This window comes from Sciurus carolinensis, unplaced genomic scaffold, assembly GCF_902686445.1.
Source record: "Sciurus carolinensis unplaced genomic scaffold, mSciCar1.2, whole genome shotgun sequence".
Lineage (NCBI taxonomy): Eukaryota > Metazoa > Chordata > Mammalia > Rodentia > Sciuridae > Sciurus > Sciurus carolinensis.
In genome coordinates, this window is record NW_025920326.1 from 87,329 (window position 1) to 110,525 (window position 23,197).

The 23,197-nt window shown below is 43.7% G+C and overlaps 1 pseudogene; it reads left to right on the forward strand.

The window, feature by feature from the left end:
* Positions 1-273: 273 nt before the first annotated feature.
* Positions 274-23,197, forward strand: part of LOC124975603 (phosphatidylinositol 3,4,5-trisphosphate-dependent Rac exchanger 1 protein-like) — a 105,645-nt pseudogene continuing 82,721 nt past the window's right edge.

The window sequence follows — 23,197 nt, forward strand, 5'->3', positions numbered from 1 at the left end:
AGAGACATGCTTGCAGCTGTTTTGGGAGGAGGCCACGCATGCATGGCTGGTGCGTGAGGCCTCCTCCTCTGCCCTTACATGTGCACACAGCCCTGGCTACGCTTGCGCCACGGTCCCAGCAACCTCGTGCGTGAGGCGATGGACGACAGAGCATGCGGGAGCATCAGCAAAAAGTGAAACTCCTGGAAGTTGCGGGAACGTGAGGAGCCCTTGCGAGCTGCATGCCCTCAGGCTGGATGGGCTGGGCTCCCGCGTGCAGTGGCCCCAGTGCCCATGGCCCTGAGCAAAGGGCTGCGGCTGCTGGCATGCCTGGAGGCCACGAGCAAGAGCAGCATGCTGCTGGAGGTGCATGGCCATGGCGACTGCCTGCTCTTCGAGGCTGGCACAGTGGCCACACTGGGCACAACTGGTGTTGGCACCAAGGTGTCTACTTGGGGAGGCAGGCAAGGAAGGAGGCAAACAAAGAAGCACCACTGAGAAAAATAAAGAAGTTGTTCATTCCCAGTCCACCTCCGATTCTTTCCCGCAGTCTCATTGCTGCAGGCGGCAACACAAGTGGACTTTGATGACATGAATTCCGTGCGTTAAGGCGTATGGGAACATCTGAATTCCCATAGTTATTTCTGGAATGAACTGATTAAAATATTGTCCTAGGTAGGTCAGAATCTTCCTTCTGACAATTTCACAAGAAAAGGCAAAGAGAAAGTCTTCATGGTGATGATATTAAATCTGTTTGGATGACTCAGAATTTATGTTGGCACAGCAACATGCTGTGTGGTGGGCAGCAGACATATCTGGTGGTGGTAGTGGTGTGACTGAAAGGGCCAGCTTTAGCAAGCCAAGAAGGGTTGGCTTCTTCTCAGCCTTTCACAGAAAAAGCTTTTGAAGACCATCTTTTTATTCCCTTTCACAGGGCACTAAGATGTGATCACATCTCCCCACCATCCCACTCTGTGGGTCGTGGTTCAAAATGTTGGTTGTGTCATGTGCCACATGTAATGAGAATTTGAATTTCATGCAGATTCTGAAGTGTGAGTGAAAAATTACCAGTTCCCTAGCTGTGTGGCCAATGAATGCCTTTCCTGGCTATTTATTCTAGATGTGTACCCAAATCCATTTCACTAAAACCAGGCTGGTTCCTAGACCCTGGTGCAGTCAGAAAGCCTGTGGTTAATTGTGCTAATGACCATGGATCACAGGACATGACTTTGACAGTGCATAGTAACCCATGTGCAGTGGTGGATGCCTGTAGTCCCCAATACTCAGGATGTAGGAGCAGAAGGATCCTAGATTCCAGTCTAGTTTGGACAACTTAGGTAGACCTTGTCTCAAAATCAAAAATAAAAAGGGGTGGGGATTTAGCTTATTGATAGATCATCCCAGGGTTAAATCCCCAGAATGGCAAAAACAAGTCAAGAATGCTCAGAAACAGGCTGATGGCTCCAAAATTTCAGCTTTGGGCATGATCCCATACCATTTTTAGCCTAGATGTACCAAGGAGGCCACAGAGAAAGGATAGGTACCTGGTGCAGCACAGGGCACCTCCAGGTGTCCACTTACAAGTTTTGCTACTCTCGGGATGGTGCTGATGGGTGTCCATGGCTGTGGATGCACCAGATCTGGAGTCTTTGGCAGAACATGAATAGAGTCCAGTTCCCAAAGGGTCCAATTGGATCCCTAGCATGCTCAGCCCTAATGTCCAGGAGGAGACTCTTGGCCACAGGTGCATGAGGACATGCTTGGTATAGGGAGTCTGATCCTTCTGGGGATTCTTAGGGGACTTGAAGTGGAAGCCAAGGAGGAAGAAAGAGACCAAGCAGGAACATCTTGCTCCTTTCAGGATGCCACAACAACATACCTAGACTCGTGGCTTATAAACAACAAACTAATTCCTCACAGTTCTGGAGGTGAAAGCCCAAGTTTAAGGCAAGGGAAAGTTTAGTGTCTGGTGATAACTTCTTTCCTAGTACACAAAAGGCATCTTTTTTTCTGTCTCCTCACATGGCAAAAGAGGCAATTTTTTTCATTAACTTATTCATCCAACCACATATTTGCCCACTCAGCCACTGGTCAGTCAAACTTTATTGAGTGCCCACTGTGTCCTGTGCACTCTGCTTGTGTTTAAATATCTGCAATGGCTGGGCCTTCAAGAATGCTTTTGAGAAGCTTGGATGGGGAGATGGGCAATGGACATGGAGAGATCACCATGGGCAGCCTGGTGAGACAGTACTGGAAATCAGAACTAGAAGGAAATAGTTCTTTAGTTGGGAGGAAACCAGAAGGTTTATGAAGACATCATCTCCAGGGGACAAAGTGTGACTCCACAGCCCTTATCTCTTGAGATGCTGTTTCCTTTAGAAGCATATGTGTTAGGTATCAGAGGGTGTCCAGGTGTCACAAACACTGATGTTGTTCATCATTGCACACAGAAACAAATTGCTGGGTGGGACTCACAGTTTGTAGTGACCACCCTTCTTGAGGACAGAGAGTGAAGCTCAGAACAAGGATGTTGGGGAGTGGACAGAGTGGCCTCAGGCTTTCTGGGTTGATGGTGGTAGTCTCCTTTGGCTTCCCTGTTCCTGTGCAGCCTGGGGCCCTGTCCCCCTTTCTGCAATGAATGCAAACACCCGGAGTTCAGGATTCCCTGGCATCCTGCTAATGCACAGATGACATGGGTCAGGTTGGTCTTCCTTTCTCCCTAAGTTCAGAGAAAGAGCTAGTTGTTCATGAGAACCAAATGACACTGCCAGACCCTGGGACTATCGTTCTGATGCAGGCTGTTGTCATGCAGGACTTGTGCAGCCAAGTCCTGGAGCCCAAGCCCAGCTGGACTAGAGGGGCAGGCACTTTCCACCCCAGCACCATAGGCAAGGACATCCTGATGATATTCACAGATTAGTGTGAGTGGATCATATGAGAATGGAAAATTTTAAGTACACAATGGCTCTCAGTCCTCACCAGCTGCAGAATGTCCCCATTCCACTGAACACAGGTTTCTGAAAGTCACAGGTGTTCTCTGTTAGCCTGAGCTCTCCTGATTCTACTTGTTGGCACATGCTGCAGGCTCACCTGGCCTGCCAGTCTCTGCAGTAAGAGAGATAGAGGTCAAATTCTAAAGGCTGCAATCTCATGGCCACACCTGGCCAGTTGATACTCAGTGTCTCCTTACATTGTCCCTCCCCTCCACCCAGTTTTTATAGGAGTTTTGAATTATCTACCTCATACCAAACATGGCTCCCCTGATCCTGTCACCCACCCACAGCCTGGCCCTTGCCCACATGGTCTGTACACTTAGTTAATAAAGACTTGACTCACCCTCCTCATGCTGTCCTTGAGCACTGGAAGAATATAGAAATGGCTTTAGCCCCTGTGGCCAGACCTTGAGGTGCAGTGGTAGAAGGGCCCAGCTCTTGTGCATCACTGCAGGGCCAACTTCAGCACATAAGTCCTGCTTCAAGTCTCCACTTGGATCTCAGCCTCCCTCACTTCCCCTCTCCCATTTTGCCTCCCACACTCTCTGACTCAGGGTAGAACTGACATGTGCCAGTCTAGCAGCCTATTTGGGCTGCTATAACTAAATGCCACAGACTGGGTGGCATGAGTATCAGAAATGCTTTCCCATAGTCCTAGAGGCTGAGAAGTCCAGGGTCTTCTGGCAAAACAGTTTTGACCCCAGGCCTCCTCTCTTGGCCTGCAAGTGGCCACCGGCTCTGGGTGTGCTCATGTGGCTTCTGAGTCTCTTCTTCAACAGATCCTAATCCTGCTGCATCAGAGCCCTGACCCCATGATTGCACTGAACTTTAATTACTTCCTCAGGTATTTAGATCTCTACTGTTAGGTCTGCCGAGGGTGGTGGGATGTTGGGAGGTGAGCCAGTTATTCCTTCTATGGTTCATAATCCTTTACACTGAGATTTATGTCTGTCTCCTGTGGGGACCTTTCTGACACTGTGGTGGGGAAGGGACAAGCCAGTGAGTCCACCTGTGTTTAATGGGAGACTTTCCTGCTTGGTCCACCATGAACCCCACCACCAACCCCCTGGCTCTCCCTCACCTCCTTTTCTGAGCCTCCTCTGCTTTCCTAGCCCTGTCTCTGTCCCTGACCTACCCTTCACACAATATTCTGGTGCATTTCTCAGTATGCCACCCCTCCTGCTGGACCAGAACTCCTTCTGTGCTTGGTATGCAGGGTCACAGCCCAATAGCCTTCAGGGCTCACAGCCACAACTCTAGCATGGAGCTCATCTCCTGGCCCATGAAGGAAGACACAGGAAAATGAACAGAGGCAGCTGCTCCTGCAGTTTATTGATGATGAAAGCACACCACCTTGAGAGAGCTGCCTGTGGTTGCTTTATATGTATGTGTGAGGGTGGGTGTGTGCTGAGTATGTGCAGTGAGCATGTCTGTGGTGTGTGGTGTGTGTGATGTGCATGAATGTGTTGTGTGAAAAATGTGTATGCTCTGTGCATTTTGTGGTATGTGTGTTGTGTGCTTATGTGTGCATGGGTATCATGTGTATGTAGTATATGCTATGTGTTGTGCATGATGTGTGGTACATACATGGTGATGTGTGTTTAGTGTGTGTATGGCATATGTTTTTGTCATATATGGTATGTATTATGCAAATGTGCTATGTGTGTTGTGTGTGTAGTATGTATGTGGTGTAATATATTGTTTGGGGCTGTGCCAGCCAGAACAGCACCTGATCACATTGGCAGTGAGGAGGTTAATTAACATAAGTGCACTCAGGTGATTTATCACTGGCCGTATTCAGTTAAGTTCACGTGCACAACATGTGGAAAGGTGTTCCTGAGCACACCTGCTCGGGCCTGCTCATTTTGACCCTTGCCGTGATGGGGCAGCTGGCTCCTCGCCTGATCGCAACTGGCGTGGCCCTGCCCTCCATCTCCTGGAGGGAATATAAGTGGGCAGTGGGTGGGGGCGAGACAGTAAGAGCAGCAGCTAGCAGAAAGAAGCAGAGTAGAAGCCACTAGCAGAAAGAAGAAGAAGAAGTGGCAAGCAGATAGAAGCTGCGAGTAGGGGCAGCGGCGGAAGGCAGATCATAGAGCAGAGAACTGAGAACACATCTTTAGGTTGCAGATCACAGATCGCAGTACATGGGACACATCACTAAAGCACCTTAGGTAAATGCACCCTTAGTTCACAGGATGCAGGACACACCTTTAAGAAGAAGCAGCTGAACTAAGAAGGTATAGATCTCTGATAAGTGTAGAAGCCTCTCTTTCTCTAAAACTTTCTCTTTTCCTGATAAGCAAAGTTTCTCTTCCTCTAAGCAAAGCCTATCTTTCTCCCAAAGTCTCTCTTTCTCTACAAATTAGTGAATATAGGAAAAATAGTTTATTTCCAGGCCCCTCCGATAAATACCTGTGCAATTGTTGCTGCAGGGGGTGACAAATGGTGGCACATAGGGGGAAAGAGAAAAGGAAAGAAGGGAAATCAGATTGGCAGCCTGTGTGGGGATGGGGAGCATATGGGGAAAGGGAAAAAAGGAAATTGGAATGGTGGGGAAAGTAAACTGAGGAGCCTCGCAGGAATAGGGCAAGGGAAAATTCAAAATCTGCCTCTGGTAATAGGTACAGCAGGGAAAGTAGGAACCTCACAGTAGTGTCTGGCCAGAGCAGTTTAAGGGCGAGGGATAGTAAAAAGAAATAGGATCAATCGAAAACTGAAGATCACAAAGGACATGACAGTGAAATGCAAAAATGCGTGTATTTTGTGTTGTTTGTATTTGTCAAATTCAAGAGTCTTGCTCTAAGTAGCAAGGTAAACTGCAACCCTGTTTCTCTCTGAGGTAGTTAGGTGCTCAGGATAGTAGGCCAGGAAAGCTGAGCCCCTGTCTCTCTCTCTGGGGCAGTTAGTTGCTCAGGTAAGCTGAGACCCTGTCTCTAGGGCAGTTAACCCCTGTCCCTGGGGCAGTTAGGAACTCAGGTAAGCTGAGGCCCTGTCTTTCTAAGGCAGTTAGGCACTCAGGATAGTTGACCAGGTGATAAAATATAAAGAGGATAATAAAGGAGCTTCAGAGTATGTGTATTTAGTATTGTTTGTGTGTTTGTACTGCTGTTAGTGTGGCCTTTTTACAGTAAAAGATGGGTTCAGAAATATCATGAAATCAGTCTGAAAGGATAATTCAAAAAGGAGGTGAGAAAAATATATTACAAGAAGGAGAAAAGTGCTGGGAGAGATTAAAAAGGAAGTTAGCTGGGGTAACCAAAAACAGGAAAGTTCTGGGGAGGAAAGAAACACTTCTGGGGAAGAATTAGAAAATAAGGAAACCACTGCATGATCTTATATTCAAACTCTAGCAGAAATAAGCCCAGGATTTATAGAAGAAAAGCTGCTCAGTGTGCCATAGGGGGATCTTCATAAACAGGATCTAATAGCAACAGAAAAGAACTCTTAAAGAGAACAAAGTGAGGAAGAATTGAGTGATAGTAACCTAGAAAATAATTACTCAGAAAATTTAAGAACAAGGGAAAAAGGAGAGAGCTAAATCTAATACAAAGAACCCCAAAAGGAATAACCAAGTGGTAGTGAAAACTTAAGAACAAGGGGAAAAGGTAGGAGAAAGCTAAACCTAATACAAAGAGCTTCAAAATTTGTAGAACCTGCCCATATTTGAGGACCAAAATAGAGATACCATCAACCATTAGAAAAACTTTAAAGAGGCAGTTAAGTCTGATTGGAAACAGGTATGCAGAGCAGTGTTATCTGGAGGACAATGTCTAATTGGAGAGCTCAGTGGCAGGAAATAGCTGTTGAAACTGCTTGCAGAAACATAGTAGCAAGGTTTCCTGGTAGAAATATTGATATGCTAATAGAAGGATAATATGATACTCAAAATCAATATGATCCTGGAGTGTATGCACAGTTATACAGCAGCAAAGAGACAATGCCCTAACAAAAGATAAGAGATAACTATAGTAAAATCTGTTACACTTTATGCCCCAGGTTTTTACCCAAAGTACAGAAAGGGAAAACATTGGGTTAATGAGTGCAAATTAGTTACTGCTGTTGAGGGCAAGATGTTACCAAATCATTTAAGAAACAAGGCACAGGGCTGTTCAATTCAAGGCTCACAAAATGAAAGCAGCAGCTAGTAGAAAGAAGCAGAGTAGAAGCCACTAGCAGAAAGTAAGAAGAAGAAGTGGCAAGCAGATAGAAGCAGCGAGTAGGGGCAGCGGCGGAAGGCAGATCATAGAGCAGAGAACTGAGAACACATCTTTAGGTTGGAGATCATAGATCACAGTACACACGACACATCACTAAAGCACCTTAGGTAAACACACCCATAATTCACAGGATGCAGGACACACCTTTAAGAAGAAGCAGCAGAACTAAGAAGATATAGATGTCTGATAAGCGTAGAAGCCTCTCTTTCTCTAAAACTTTCTCTCTAAGCAAAGTCTTTCTTCCTGATAAGCAAAGTTTCTCTTCCTCTAAGCAAAGCCTATCTTTCTCCCAAAGTCTCTCTTCCTCTATAAATTAGTGAATATAGGAAAAATAGTTTATTTCCAGGCCCCTCCAATAAATACCTGCGCAATTGTTGCCATGGGCAATGACAATATATATGTGTAGTGTGCTTGGTGTGTACTGTATGCATGTGGTATGTGTGTAGTGCATAGTATGCATGTAGTGTGCTGCATATGTGTAGTGTGTATGGTGTGTCATGTGTTTTTGTGTCATATTTGGCATGTGTGTGTCATGTCATTTGTGTAGCATGTGTTCTACATATTTGGTAGACAGTATGTTGTGTAGGTGTAGTTGAGTGGTGTGACTTCTGTGTTGTTTGTCATAAGTGATGTGCATAGTGTGTTTGTGGTACATTGCATGTATATACATGTAGTATGTGTATGATGTGTTGCATAGTTGTAGTGTGCATGGTGGGTGTGTTTGCATTATTTGTGTTGTATATGGTATGTTACATGTGTAGTGTGTGTGCTTTTTATTTGGAGTGTAGTATATTGTATGTGGGTAGTATGTGCGATGTCTGTTTTTCTTGTGTACAGTATGTGCTATGTTATTTGTGTGGTATGCATGTTGCATGCTGTATACATGTAGTGTGAATGGTCTCAGTTTTGCATGTTCATGCTGTGTATGGTGTGAGTTGTGTGTTGTTTCTGTTGTATGTGGTGTGATTTGTGTGTCTTGTGTCTGCAGGGTGAGAGCCAACCTGGTGGCCTTGTGTTACTGCCCAGTTCCAACTCTCTGGGGGCCACCCAGGCACCCCTCAACTCACACCATTCCCTCTGGCACCAGGGCCTGATGCCTCCTGGCACTTGCAGAGCCTGCCTCATAGTCAGCAAGAAACACTGATGCCACACTGCTATGGTGTCCTGGCTGTGACCTCCTATCCCACCACCAGCACCTCAGGGGCCCTTGGTGGTATATCCAACCCTCCAACACCCTGTTGGAACCTGTACAAACACATGGCTTCAGTACCTTTCCTACAGGGCAATCTCTGCAGGCTGTTTAGTACCTCCAAAATCAGCCTCCTCACAGTGATGCAGTAGTGGATGTCATTCCAAAGCTGCACCAACTCCTTGCTTCTTTCTGGCAACTGGCAATTCTGGAAGAAGAATATGTTGAGACCTGGCTAGGCAGTAAAGGCTGTGAGGAGGGATTAGATGTGGGTTTGAACCAAATTATCAGCAAATCTGCAGTGTGTTGTTGAAGCAGGGCAGTGAATACACTGCCAACTAGGCTGTAAAAAATGACCTTGCAAAGCGGGTAGTTCTCAGGCTGTACCAAGCACCTCAGTTTTGCCACCGAGGGTTCAGGCCACAAAACCCACCTTGACTCCTTTCAACCATCACAACAAAGCATGGTTCTCAGTTGCACAGGTGAAGAATAGAAGGTCTGCAGATGCCTAGTAATCCAACTGTGGGTGCACAGCAAAGGTGATATCACAGTCAGGGACACAGCGTTCTGACTACAGGGACCAGTGTTTGACAACCACTTTAAGTGAACAAACATTATCTCCTACCCAGCAAGAATAGGCCCTCAGGTGTAAGGTATGTTCTGTGCTGAGTAGGATAAAGGGGTTCCTGTTGTGAGGCATGTTCTGAGCTGAGTGGGATAAAGGGGTCTCTGTTGTGTTCAGTGACAACTCACTCACTCCCAGAATTAAACTAGCAACAAACTCCAGAAAGTGAAAAAAGCAAGAACACTGTGTGTACACTGTTAATTGAACCACTTTGTCTAACATTTTAATCATTAGAGCATTAAGCAAATGATCGTATTATGTGCAATTTGTACTAAAGATGATTTAAAAATAAGTTCTTCAAGTGCACCTTTGTAATCTCCATTTCTTGTGCTTTTGCTTCATGAGTTTATAAGTTGTTTCATTTGTATTGTTTTTGCATATGCTAAGTAAACACAAGTTTTTTTGAAGTGCTATAACTTAAGACTTAAAACAAGAAACTGGAAACTTCCAGTGATATATAAACATTAGCTGAAATGCACAGAATCTTTTAAAAGTTGATATTAAGAGCTGAGGTATAGCTCACTGGTAGTTTACCTAGCATGCATGCAGCAGTGAGTCCACTCCCAAGGAAAAAAAAATGAAATATGATGAATCACATAAAGTGAATGCTATCAGTTAGACATTTGGCATAAACCTTGCCAAAATTCTGTAATTGGTTCTTAAAAGTTAAAGATTTGTTCCAACATTATTTTCTCTAGATTACACTTTTAAGTTTATTTTTCATTCAAAATTTGTAAAAAGTAATAGTGAGATTTTTAATCTCCATAACATTTGGATTATTTTTATAAGATTTGACTGTTGTTAGATTTTTCTATTCTTTGCTAAAATATTGCTAATTTTGAAAAGGTAAAATTTTCCAAAACCATATTATGGTTTTCAAACATTCTGAAAAGCAGCAGTTTTATTTTAAATAATACTAACTTCTTGACCATGCAAATAGGTTATAAACATCAAAGCTATGTCACTGAACCATAATTATATTTAAATCAATAAACTTTTAGGTTAGATCCCAAAGTCACTGTTAAATGAAGAAACTTCAACAAGTTGAACAAGTTTAAAATAATAATTCATAAACCAGAAGCACAAATCAGAAGAGTAGGGGTACAAGATGAGGCAGCACTTAGAGACAGAAAAGAGCAGCAAGGTACAAGAAGATCTCAACTTGGTAAAAAGTCAATTTGCAGGTTGCCAATTTTGTTTGTCTCTTTTTGTCAGTTGACACCTCGCTGCTGTGATTGCCTGGGATTCTCTGTTAGTTACAATAGAACTTTCTTAGCTGAGCTTTCAGGACTACAATACATTGCAGATGGATGTTACTTTCACAATAACACTGGGGGTGGGAGAACCAGAGGAGTGTGCCCAGAAGACATGGAGCCATACTAATCATTCAAGACTCTCTGCTTCCACATGGAATTGTAAACAATAACTCAGGACATTTTGCAAAAGGGAGTAGGACCAGAAGGAACCTCTGGCTGAAGGTGACCTACCCCCAACACCCTGCCAGCTTTCTGCAGTTGCAAAAATGTCTATGGGTATGCAAATCATCATGCTCTAGGGAAAGATGGGCTAGGTGCACCTGACTTCATCACACATCTCAGCTGTAACCAAACTGAGCAGATTTCTCAGGTGCTTAAACCATGGACTTAGCTCCAGCCCTGGAATAGTGAGAGAAGTCAATTCTGCTTTCATTAGTTTGAAATTGCTCTCCTGATTTTGCTTGAATAAGTGTTCAGATATTTATTTCTCTCAGGGGTTTAGCGGGTAGGTAGTTCTCCATATATGCATTTCCACATCCTCATATTCAATAAACCTTAGCTGAAAAAAACGTAAATGATTCCATCTGTACTAAATAAACAGGAACATGTTTTGATTATTACTGTCTTACTTGTTACAAAGTGTTTATGTTCTACTCAGTATTCCATTTAATGTCCAGATGGTTTATAAAGTGCAAGTGTGTGCATGCATTATATATAAATTTTATTCCATTTCCTAGGAATGACTTAAGCATTCCTGGATTTTGGTATCTATGGGGTTCCTGGAACCCATCCAATCCAGCAGTTAAAAGAATTCTGTGATCCTGGACCTCTGTAAAACTTAGATGAACCCTGGTCCAGGATACACCCTTAGAGCTCTGGCATTTTCTCCAGCCACACACTTGATATAGAAGGAAGTCATCTAAGGGAGCAGAGCTGGAATCCATCCAAAGTTCCTGCTAGAGGCAGGCATGGGATGGGGATTCACTTTTACACACTGGTTAGAAAGAGTAAACCTCTCTTGATTGGAGTGAGGCCTTGGCCTGCTGGTAGTTAAAATTCTGGGAATGGACATGAAGCCAGGAAGTCCCCTGATCCCTACCTGTCTACTTTCTATGAAATCTCCATCTGCCATGAAGTGGTGTGGCTCCTCCCTTCACTCTTCCCCCCCTCATTATGCAGGGGTCCTTCATTATTGTCCAACCTCCTTTTCAGAAGTGCTGCTTTATTTCCACAGCAGTCTGTGGGTGTTGGTTTGTTAGCGAGGGATTGCAGGTCTGAGCGTCATGGTGTGGGGGCAACCTCTGCAGGTTTGTGTGCATGCAGGTGTGTGCACGCCTCTGTCCCCAAGTTCTTCTCCCAACTCTGCCTGCCAAGAGTCCACATGGACAGCAGCTGGGTGGTGCACTCTGGATGGCTGAGAAAGCCAACCCCAGAGAACAAGTTGTGACTCTGTGTGAGTGTGGGTTTGTGCAGAAACTGGGGCAATCCAAAGGGAGCATGGGCATTAGGTGTGGTTTGGGGGAGTGTTGGGGGTGGGGCATTATCTCTAAAGACTTTCCCCAGCCAGTCTCCCTATAAACTCAACCAAATTCAAAGTTTATATCAAGGACTTGGGAGGAAAAGGGTGAATTTCCAGGGCTCAGGGCCATAATGCACCTTAAGTTCATGCTGAGGATCAAGCAGGTACTGGAACTGCCTTCTCCCACCCCCCACACATGTGGTCACTTTCAGTGTCCACAGCTGCTGTTGGCCAGCAGTGCTGATTATTCTCTTTTGTTCTACTTATTTAAGCTGTAATGAAAGGACAATGAGCAGCACCTTTCCACTGTTGTCACCTGGTTCTTTCTTTTGATGTCTCTTCTCTTGAGAAAGGCACCTTGCATGCTGCTGTTTTTCATCTCTAAGCCTCATGGATGAGACTGACTTGTATACCCCAACCATGAGGATGAAACTGCATTAACTTTCTCTGCCAGGGTTGATTTCTGAACTCCTGCCCTGCATATCCATCTGAGAATAAATGCCTGTATTTTTTTCCCAGGGCACACAAATTTCACCACACCCAGAACTACTCTCTGCTTCATTCCTCTGCCCTTCACCCCATTCCTGCTCAGCAAATGGTGCCACCAACTAGTCACTTGTCTGCTGAGAAATGTGGAAACCATATTTGAGCTCCTGTTGCTCAATAATCCATGTTATACCCCCACCAGACTAAATACGGTGGCTATGAATGCCCCACCACCTTGAGGCTGAGCATTGCTCATCTCTGACAGCCACATGGGAGCTCTCCCATGTGTGAAGCTTTATGCTAGACCATTCACTTTACATTAATTTAGTATTGTTTACCCTGTGATCAGGGCCATCTAGTTTTGTCCCAAAGCTGGAACACTGTAAAAGAAGCAAATATTTTATACTGAGGTAGTTGCAGATGCCTTTTACCCAGCATTCCCATGTGACCTGATCTGAAATCCTTTGCTGTGGCCTCATCAGGTGCTGACAGCAGCGGAGTCAGGATGCAGAAGGTCTCCAGTGCTGAAAGCCCCTCTTGTCTCCCTTTCTTCACCTCTGCCCCTCTGCAGCCCTGCCAAACCCTTAATCCCTGAGAGTCCTGACCTGTCCTCTATGTCTGTAACTTGGTCATCTCACCTGTCCCACTTTGTTGGACTCAGGTAGTATGTTACCTTTTGGATAATTTCAATTAGGGTCTATATGAACTTGTCCAGTTATTGTGTGTCAACAGTTGATTTTCTCTTTGTTAAGTGGTATCCAGGTCCATGGTTGTACCAGTCGTTTAGTTTGACCATTTGCCCCCTTGTATTTCAAGAATGCTTATGGCTAAGAGAATTGTACATCTTGATTGCATAGTACATTCAAATATGTTGTTGTTTTCTTTAAGAACTCTTTGATTTTGTTTTATGTTGAGTTTTAAGAACACCTCATGCACTCAAGATAGTAATCCTTTGCTCAAAGTATGGTTAATTTTTTGTTGTTGTTGTTCATGAATACTGGATATTGTTCACTGGGGCACTTTACAAAAGATATATATCTCCAGTTCTTTTTATTTTATTTTTATTTTTAAGAAGGAGCCTTACTAAGTTGCTCAGACTGTCCTCAAATTGAGGCTGAAGTAATCCTGTCTCAGCCTCCATATTTTTGGGTTGAAAGGTATCGGCACCACACACAGCTTGCATTTTTATTCAGTCTGTTACTTGTATTTTTATCCACTGAACCAGGGCTTTCACTGAGCAGGAGCTTACCAATTTTTCAATCTTTCATTTTCTAGTTTGCACTTTATTGTCGAATCCGGGAATGCTTTCCTTAACCCTAGATTCTGAGGGTTTTTTATTTTGTTTAGTTTTATTTTAATAAATGGTATTGTTTGGATCTACAATATCCCCCAAAGAGGTGTCTGTGCTGCAGTGTTCAGAGATGAAGAGATTACAAGGACTCTAACCTCATCAGTGGGTTAACCCACATAATGGGTTAATACTTTGAAGGGAGCAGGCTGAGTTATAGCTCAGTGGTACAGTATCTGCACAGCATGAGTAAGGCCGTGGATCCAATTTATATTTTATAAAAAATATAAATTAAATTAATGTATTGAGGGGACTTCTGGGAGGTTTTGAAAATGAGAAGCAAGTCGAGTTTGACTAAGGGAAGTGGGTTCCAGGGTGTGGCCTGGGGACTGTAAGGTCCCTTACTGCCTGTCTGTCTCTCTGTCTCTGATTTCTGGTTGCCAGAGATGAGCACCTTTTCACTTTCCTGCCCATTCTCTCAGAGGTTTGTGCAGGAAAGTTGGCCAACTGCACTCTTGATATCATGAGTCAAATAAACCTTGGCTGCTCTGAGATGCCCTTGTCAGGTGTATTGGTCACAGTGTGGGGGAGCTAACCAACACAATGTGCATCTTATAGGGCTGTTTTTTCCCGCAGGTCCATGACTCACTCTAAGTTTTGTATAAGATTTGAGACATAGTTTATTTCCTTTTTTCAGTCTACATTACCTGCTGTCCCTGCACCATTGTGGACCAAGTTCCCCTTCTTTCACTGAATTGATTCCTTGCTTTTGTGCAGAGTCAGTTGGTCCACTTCTCTGGCCCCCTCCTGGGGTTCTGTTCCAATATGTTGACCCTGTGTCTCTCCTTCTGTCCACCTCCCCACTGTTCTTTCTGACTGTGGTCATGTGATGAGTCCAGAAGTCTGGTGGACCATTCTCCACCAGCTCATTCTCATTTTCATACTATTTTAGCTGTTCCCGTTCCTCTGTCTTTCAATACAAATTGACAGTGACCTTGTTTGTGTCTAAGAAAGTCTTGATGTGATATTGACAAGCATTTCCTTGCTCCATATTTCCTGATCCTAAGCTTTTTACTGAAATAAAATGGGGCTGTGGCTTTTACCTCAGTCATCAAACAAGAGTTACAAGCTTTGAGAGTAGAGCCTGTTGTATCAACATATGCTTCTGTTTAATGGGTGTTTTCTTTATGCTGATGTCACTTAGACCCTCCTCTCATCATTCATTTCTGGACAGATACTTCCTCTGACCCTTCCACAGGGCAGATTTACTGGCAGTAAGTTCTCTATTTGCCTTCACTGGAGAGTGTCTCCCATACCTCTTCATTCTGAAGGGTGTTGCCCCTGGATGGAGAATTTTGAGAGGTCTTATAGTTTTGCACCTGAAAAATTTGTACCACCTTTCTCTGGCCTTCATCCTTGTAATGAAAACCTCATTGGCATTCAAAGGACTGATAGTGGAGAAAACCCTTGAGGTTTTGTTGTGAAGAGGAATAAAAAACTGGTCCATAGCTGGATATGACCATTATATAAAATCAAGCCTCTGGTGTTTTTTTCTACAATAAGAGAGGTTTGGTACCATGAGCAACCTACAGGGTCTACACTCCCCAGCTGTCACTTAGTGACCTGTGAGAAATTTTGAAATGCCCAGCATGGTGGGCATGACTATCACCCCAGTCATTCAGATGTCTGAGCCAGGAAGATCAAAAGCTCCAGGCCAGCCTGTGAAACATAGGGAAACCTCATCTGAAAATCAATTTTAGGACAAATACCTTTGAAATAATAAGTAAATTTCTTAACTTCTCTACTCTTTCTCGTGTGACTCAGGCCTGGAGGAAATGCATGTTCATCCTGCAGAGCAGTCAGTGGTGTGATGATGACCCAGGTGTCCTGGAATACTATAAACCTGACCAGTCCAAGAATCTCTTAGGGATCATCATCCTATGCCTCTGTGAGCAGGTGGACACAAATGTGACCCTTCACAAGAAGTGGCTACCATGTGGCTTTGTGTTCCTCATCAAGATTAGAGTGTGCACATTTTACCTGGTGGCAGAGACAAAGGAGGACATGCATAAATGGGTGCAGAGTGTTTGCCAGGTCTGCAGCTTCCAGCAGGAGGCAGAGAGCACAGGTATATAGACACCAACATTCTCTGGGGGCTGAGATTACCCTTGGGTGTCCTTTGTAGGGAAAGCAGGTGCCAGTCATGGCCAGATGTCAGGAGGACCCAGGCCCTCACTGTGCTCAAATGGGAATCCAAGAAATGTGGGTCATGATGAAGCAAAAGGTGCTCTGTGACCTAATCTTATGCACCCTGACTCCTCCTTCATCTACCATTGTGCCACCTTGTCCCTCCCTCAGCTCACACATGCCAACTCTCTACCATCCTCAGGGGAGAACTCTTGGGTCCTCCTCTATCCAGCCTTTTCAGGTAGACCAGTCCTCAATCCTCTGTGATTATTTTTCATGAAAAATCCAGAGCTCCTCCACATCTACCTCAGAAAAGACAAGTCAAGAAGAGAGCTAATATTTTTTATTAATTTTTTATTTATTCTAATTAGTTGTACATCACAGAAGATTACATTTATATATTTTATTAAATCATGCATAAATGGAGCTTAATTTATAATTTTTATGGTTGTACATATTGTAGCATCACATCAGTCATGCAGTTATATATGTATATGAGGTAATATTGTCTGATTCACTCTACTGTCCTTCCTACCCTCATATCACTTCTCATCCCTTCAATTCTCTCTACTTAATATGAAGCAACTCTATTCTTCCCTAGTGCCCTTCCCTCTTATTGTGAATTAGCATCCACATATCAGAGAAAATATTTGGGCTTTGTTTTTTTGGGTTTGGCTTATTTTGTTTTGCATGATATTCTCTAACTCCATTCATTTACTGGCAAAGGGCATAATTTTATTTCTCTATAAAAGTGAATAATAATCCATTGTGTGTGTGTGTATTTGATATTTTCTTTTTCCATTCATCCATTGAAGGACACCTTGCTTGCTTCCATAGTTTAATTATTGTGAGTTGAACTGCTATAAACATTGATATGGCTGCATCTGTGTAGTATGCTGATTTTAAATCATTTGGGTATAAACAAAGGAGTGGGGTAGCTGGACAAAATTGTGGTTCCATTCCAAGTTTTCTGAGAAATCTCCATACTGCTTTCCATAATGTTTGCACCACTTTGCATTCCCAGCAACAACGTATGAGTGTACTTTTTCCCCCATATCCTCACCAACATTTATTGCTACCTGTGTTCTGGATAATTGCCATTCTGATTGAAATGAGGTGAAATCCTAGAGTAGTTTTGATTTGCATTCCTCTTTTTGCTACAGATATTGAACACTTTTTTATGTTTATTGATTGATTTATTCTAAAGATTAATGCTTTATCTGAGGTGCATGTGGTAAAGATTTTCTCCTAGGTTGTAGACTCTCTTTATATTATGATTGTTTCTTTTGCTGAAAAAAAGCTTTTTAGTTTGAGTCCATCCCATTAATTGATTATTGACTTAACTTCTTGCACTTTAGAGATCTTTTTAAGGAAGTCAGATCCCAGGCCAATGTGGTGAAGATTTGGGCCTACATTTTCTTCTAGTAGGTACAGGGTCTCTGTTCTAATCTGTAAGTTTATGATCTACTTTGAGCTGTTTTTTGTGTGTGTGCAGAGTTAGAGATAAAAGTTTATATTCATTTTTGAAAAAAATAAGAAACCCTGAATAGCCAAAGCAATCCTTAGCAAGAAAAATGAAGCAGGAGGCATCACAATACCAGACCTAAAATTCTTCTACAGAGTTATAGTACTAAAAACATCCTTCCATTTGCACCAAAACAAGCACTTAGACTAGTGGTACAGATAGAACACACAGAGACACACCCACATAAATACAGTTATTGCATACTACACAAAGGCACCAAAAACATTAACTAGAGAAAAGACAGTCGATTTAACAATAGTGCCGGGGAAAATGGAAAGCCATAGGTAACAAAATGAAATTAAACTTTTAGCTCTCCTCTGCTTTTGGGTTTTGATTACAAAATTCTGTTTGGTGTAGTCAGACAGTCTGGACTTCATGATGACATTAGTACAGCTGTGTGAATGTACTAAAACCAATTGAAATCTGCATTTTGATATGGTGGCATTTACAGCATGCAAATTATTTCTCATTTTTTTTTAAAAAGAAGTTCCTTGGGTTATGGGGGACCAACCAGGTTCAGGTCCCCTGGACTTGGGAACAGCTGTATGGGCTGTGCCCTGGGCTGTCACACAGGTCCAGAAGGGCTGTGCTCACACCAGTGCTTGTTGCTGTGGTCCTGAGGTCCTGTAACTTTTGAACAGAGTGCACTGTGTTTTGATGTTACACCACATCCTAGAAAGTGTGTGACCAGTTGGTCTTGGAGTGAAGTGCTGCTGTGGAACTCTGATTTTTGTCTTCCTGGGAGGATAATGGGTCCATTTTCTCTCACCTTTTGTGAAGAGTAGCTCAGCTTTTCAAAGTGAGTTTTAACTTGCCTCATGCACTCTCTGGTGGGAAGCTCCTTGGTTCCACATGCATGTCTTCCACCCTGTTGTAGATGGTGATTCTGCAGATCTGAGTAAGTGACCATGGTCAATTGATGTGAGGACAGCATGGTGTATGGACAGGCACCAATCAGGCAATCTTGGGGAGACTGTCACTAGGCCAGATATACTGGCTTAGGCACCAAAGGCTAAGCAAGAGAATGATCAGGAAGATTGTTACTGGAATAATCAAGAAGTTAGTCAGTTTCTTTGTCTTCTAAACAATATGTTCCCTTGGATCCTTTACATGTTGTTCATGACAGATGTTTTCTTAGCTGTTTGGAGGTTCCATTTCTAGATGGAGGACATTAGTTGCATGTGAGAATTTCAGTACTGTGAGGTCTTTCTGAAGAAGGAAAGAAGTTTGCCTTCCTTTTCAGAGAAAAATCCAGTGAGTTTTAAGTTAGCAGCTTTCATAAAAAGTACAAAGTGGTTACAAAACCCTCCACATGAGAGTCAGAGTGTAGGGGCTGGTGTTGTGACTCAGTGGTGTAGCACTGGACTGGCATATGTGATGCCTGGTTCAATCCTCGGCACTGCATATAAATAAACAAATTAAACTAAATTAAGGTCCATTGAGAACTGAGAAAATATATTATTTAAAAAAAGAGTCAGAAATTAGTCATCAGTAAGGGTCCCCAGTTGAGCTGAGAGCTGCGAGGGAGCAAGGGTTCAGCATCTGAAAACTGCTCATGAAAGAGCCTGTTGCAGTAATGGCTCTGTCTAATAATTTCTGTTTTTCTAGTAAAGAAACAGTACTTCTTTCCTGCAGAACACTGAAACTTTGCAGAAGGGAAGAACTTTCTATTGAACTTGGCTGTGTTTGCATAAGCACTCAGGTTTTTATTGCCTAAAACTCATTCAAGGAAACACTTTTCCATTGCCAGACCAGTCAAGAGCCTTCCCACAACTTGGCTCACATTCCACCCCTGTCATCAGTGAGGAGATGTCTGACTTCACACCAGCCCTCCACAGCCACAGAAGGATGTAGCATCAGCTCTGCTTTGAGTTTCTGCCCTGAAAGCAGAGACATAGTATAAATACAACTAACAAGTTACAAAAACATTTAGACCTAACAAGAACTGACTCCAGGTCTCACAGGTGGGTGACAGTAGAGTACTGTCACAGCCAGGTCTGATTTTGTGTTGTGATGCCTGGCTTTTTTTTCCATGCCTCTGACCCTTTGGACAGGAAGCTTTCCTGACCTCTTCCACCAGGTCCTGCCTTGACCCTGGCTCACTTGTCATGGATCCATATGGCCCCAGTTTCTGGGGTGAACTTGTCTAAATCCACACCACTTTCCATATGATGTGATGCAAGTCTTTGTCAAAGGTTATGATTTCTTAAATGAATTGGATTAAATGCTTTCTACTTTCACCCAGTGCTTCATGGGTGCATCATGGAGATTTTGGGAGCTGCTGTTGGTATACCTGAAAGATGGTTCATTGGAGGGGGAAATACTGCATCTCTCAGTCCCATGGGAAAAATCCTGCAGGGCTCCCAGTAGACAAAACCTGCTATTTTTCATTTGTTAAAGGATGCATAAGGAACTGTTAAAATTCTTGTGACTTGTTCAACAGAAAAGAGATTTTTGCAGATGGGGTTTTTTTCTTTATGAAAATTTTGTCTTTTCTGCTTTTGTAGTGTGTTCTCCAGGTGTAATGCAGGTTGACCTGAGTATCGGGGCTCTAAGCCTCCTCCCAACTGAAAGCTGAGAAAAAAACATGTGCCTCCACACCCAGTTCTCTTTATAACCCTTCTTGCAACACCTGGATATTTATATCTTTTGCAAACTTCAAGTTCCCTACATAATCCACACAAATATACCCAGGATAAAGCCTACAGGATCAGTAGAAGACTGGGAAGGACACTGTTGGAATATTGACTTCAGATGGCATTAAATAACTTCCTGATTACTCTTTCCTAAAGGGATACAGGGAAGATGCTCACAAAGTGGAAACAGTTACCAGAATAAATATGCCAATTTGGTATCACATATGCAGTTTGTTTCTGGGATTGTTTTTGAGGGTGCTTTCATGTCCCTGGGGTATTTCTGGGGCAGGCAGGAGAAATGCAGGTCACATACCCAGTCGGGCACATAATACATAGTTTGGCCTTGTTGTTGGGGTTTATTTAGCAAAGCTGGCATCAGGATGGGGGTCCTCCCTGCTCAAGATCTGACCACACACCACATGAGTCACACTTCCTCAGACTACTCCAGAGTAGTAAGAGCTAGATTACCAGAGAACCACCCTGTTTTCATGGAGGGCAAAGAGATAGTCATGATGTGTGAGGTGGGAAGGTGCTTCTGGGTCTCACAATGATGTTAAATATCTGTCCTTCTTTTGACAACCCACTTTAGGATGAGGCCACCTTCACACGTGTTCTTACTTTTTATCCATAGACTTCCTGAGAAATATTTCCTTAGCCAGTCAGGATCCCTGGTCATACAGAGCTGAACTGAGCTGCTCACATCAGCAGAACCTTGACGAACAAAGATGCTCTACCCTGTCACACAAGAGTCAGCCTGCACAGCTCACATAAAATGCCCCTTTGGGGGAAGAATTACAGGCTACCTGGTCCTACAGAGCACTGCCACAATGCATCCAACAGTACCTCCAATTGGACCAGTGCATGAGCCATGGAGTAGAGAGTGCAATGTAGGGATGAATGCAGCCCATTGACCACAGAGGGCCAGTGGCTCCTGTGCCCTTGCTTAGAGATGTGAGTTGGGACAAGCCTGGTCCAGTAACCACATTATGCTAGGGACTCCTGTGCCCCTGCTTTAGAGATATAAGATGGGGCACTTATGGCTTCATGACCACACTGGACTAGGGGCTCCTCTGCCCCTTCTTCAGAGGTCTAAAATTGGACAAGCATGGTTTTGTGACCACACTAAACCAGGGGCAACAGTGCTCCTGCTTTAGAGCTGTAAGATGAGACTAGCATGGCTCTGTGATCACAGCAGACCAGGAGCTCCTGTTTCCCTGCTTTACAGTTGTAAATATGGGAATGAGGACCTCTCTTCAGGTAAGCACACTACACAAGGTGATCAAATGTAACCCTCACAGTTCCTTGGCAGTAGCAAGTGATTATCCAGTTCCAGAGAAACTTCCCATTGTCAAGAATTGAAAACAGGTAACAGGGTCTCGAGTTTCAGATCTGGAAACAAAACCTGGCTGATGGCCCTGTGCTGTGGAGCCAGTCATACTTTGTTTCTGCTTCAGAGTTGTGCCAGTCCTTGTGCTGATTGCTATCCACATGTGCTGTTTAGATTGGAATTAATTAAAATTAAGTGAAATTTAAATTCCAGTGTCTATGCAGGTACCATGGCACATCTGTCTTCCCATAGTGTTTGGATGCTATGGTAGAAGGATGGGATTTGAAGCCAGCCTCAGCAAATTTAGGAAGTCCTTAAGCAACTTAGTGAGACAATATCTCAAAATAAAACATAGAAAAAGGACTGGGAATATAACTCTATGTTTGAGCAACCCTGGACACAATCCTTTTATCAGAAAATAAAATTACATAACATAAAATCACAAAATATATTATAAAATAAATTAAAATCCAGAGCCTCATTTGATCAGCCACACTTGAAGCACCCAGTGCCACATGGGGCTCATCCCATCTTAATAAACCCTCTGGAACAGGGACTCAGAATGGAGCAGACATCTGTTTTCCACTGTGACCTGCCTCTCACAGGACTGTACCTGTAGCCTGCACACACTTATATTGTTCTTATTCCCCTTGTTTGGCCATCAACAGCATGGAGCTGCTTGGCTCTGCCCAAGTTGGTTCCACTTTGCTCCCAAGGCCAGCAAATCACAAGTCATGCTCCTTACTAGAAATGCTCCTTAATTTAGAAATATCTAATTTATGATACAAAGATTAAGATAAATGAGGTGGCTCAGTTCATGATGTGTGTGGAATGTTTTCAGACACAATCTTGATAGTCAGTCAAACCCTGGACCTTGGTCTCACTTTACAGACAGAAGTGGACAGGTTGAAACAGGCTCTGCTGCAGCTTGGCCTCAGATTTGGGTTGCTGACTTTCACATCTGGGGCTGCAGCTCCTAATTGGTCTCACTTTACTAATTTCTTTTGAGACATGGGCTCACTGTTGCCAAGGTTGGCCAGGGATTTGCTGTCTTGTCTCAGTCTCTTGAGTAACTGGATTGAAAGAACACACAACTGAGTCTGGCTGAGACCTTTTCTCTCAAGGCTGCTTGATTCCCTGGAACAGCCTGGCACCTTCCTTCCAATGGTCCACAGCTCAACCTCCACAGGGAAAGGAGCTGAGTCCAGGAGGAAAAGGCCAGCAAGTCAGGGACCCTTGGCTAGACAACTGCAGGACTGAAAGAAAGCATTTCCCCAGTTCTCTGCAGTGGGTCAGTGGGACTTCTGGTCTGTCACAGTGTGGTCCAGATTCAGGTTCTGCCACTGTCTGCCATCTTGGTCACTTTGTTAACTCATTGACCTCCTGTAGACTCTTCTTGAGAATGGGAACAGCTAATGCAAGGCTTTCAAGGAACATCAAGGGGTCTGTGACAAATCAGTCATGTTTCTGCTGTCCTCCTCAGCCTACAGCCCCTCCCACTAGTTGCAGAAGAATGGAGAGTACCAGGTCTTAAAATCACATTTCTATACAAGGTTCTTAAAATTTGTGCCTCAAAACTAATGTGCATGTGATGCATCTCAGGCTCTTGTGGGATGTTCCTTCTGACACAGGCAGCTGGGGCTCCTGAGATCCCACCTGCCTGGAGACCTGTAGACACCACTGTTCAGCTTGCTGCAGATCACACCTGGCACAGAGGCCCAATACAATGTTGATATTGCACCATGTCACTTCTGAGACACTGCCCTTGAGACATGCCTGTGACCCTGCTGGAGTGGCCAGTTATTCTTTGTCATCTTCCTCTGAAAACCTCTGTTAGTCTTTACAGCTGGAATTTGCCTTCTTCCTGGATTACCCTAGTTTGATTTCCTAAGACATTAGTGATCAAACCCAAGGTCTTGCTGATGATGTGCAAGCTCTTTTCTAACCCCAAGCCCTTTTTTGTTTTAATA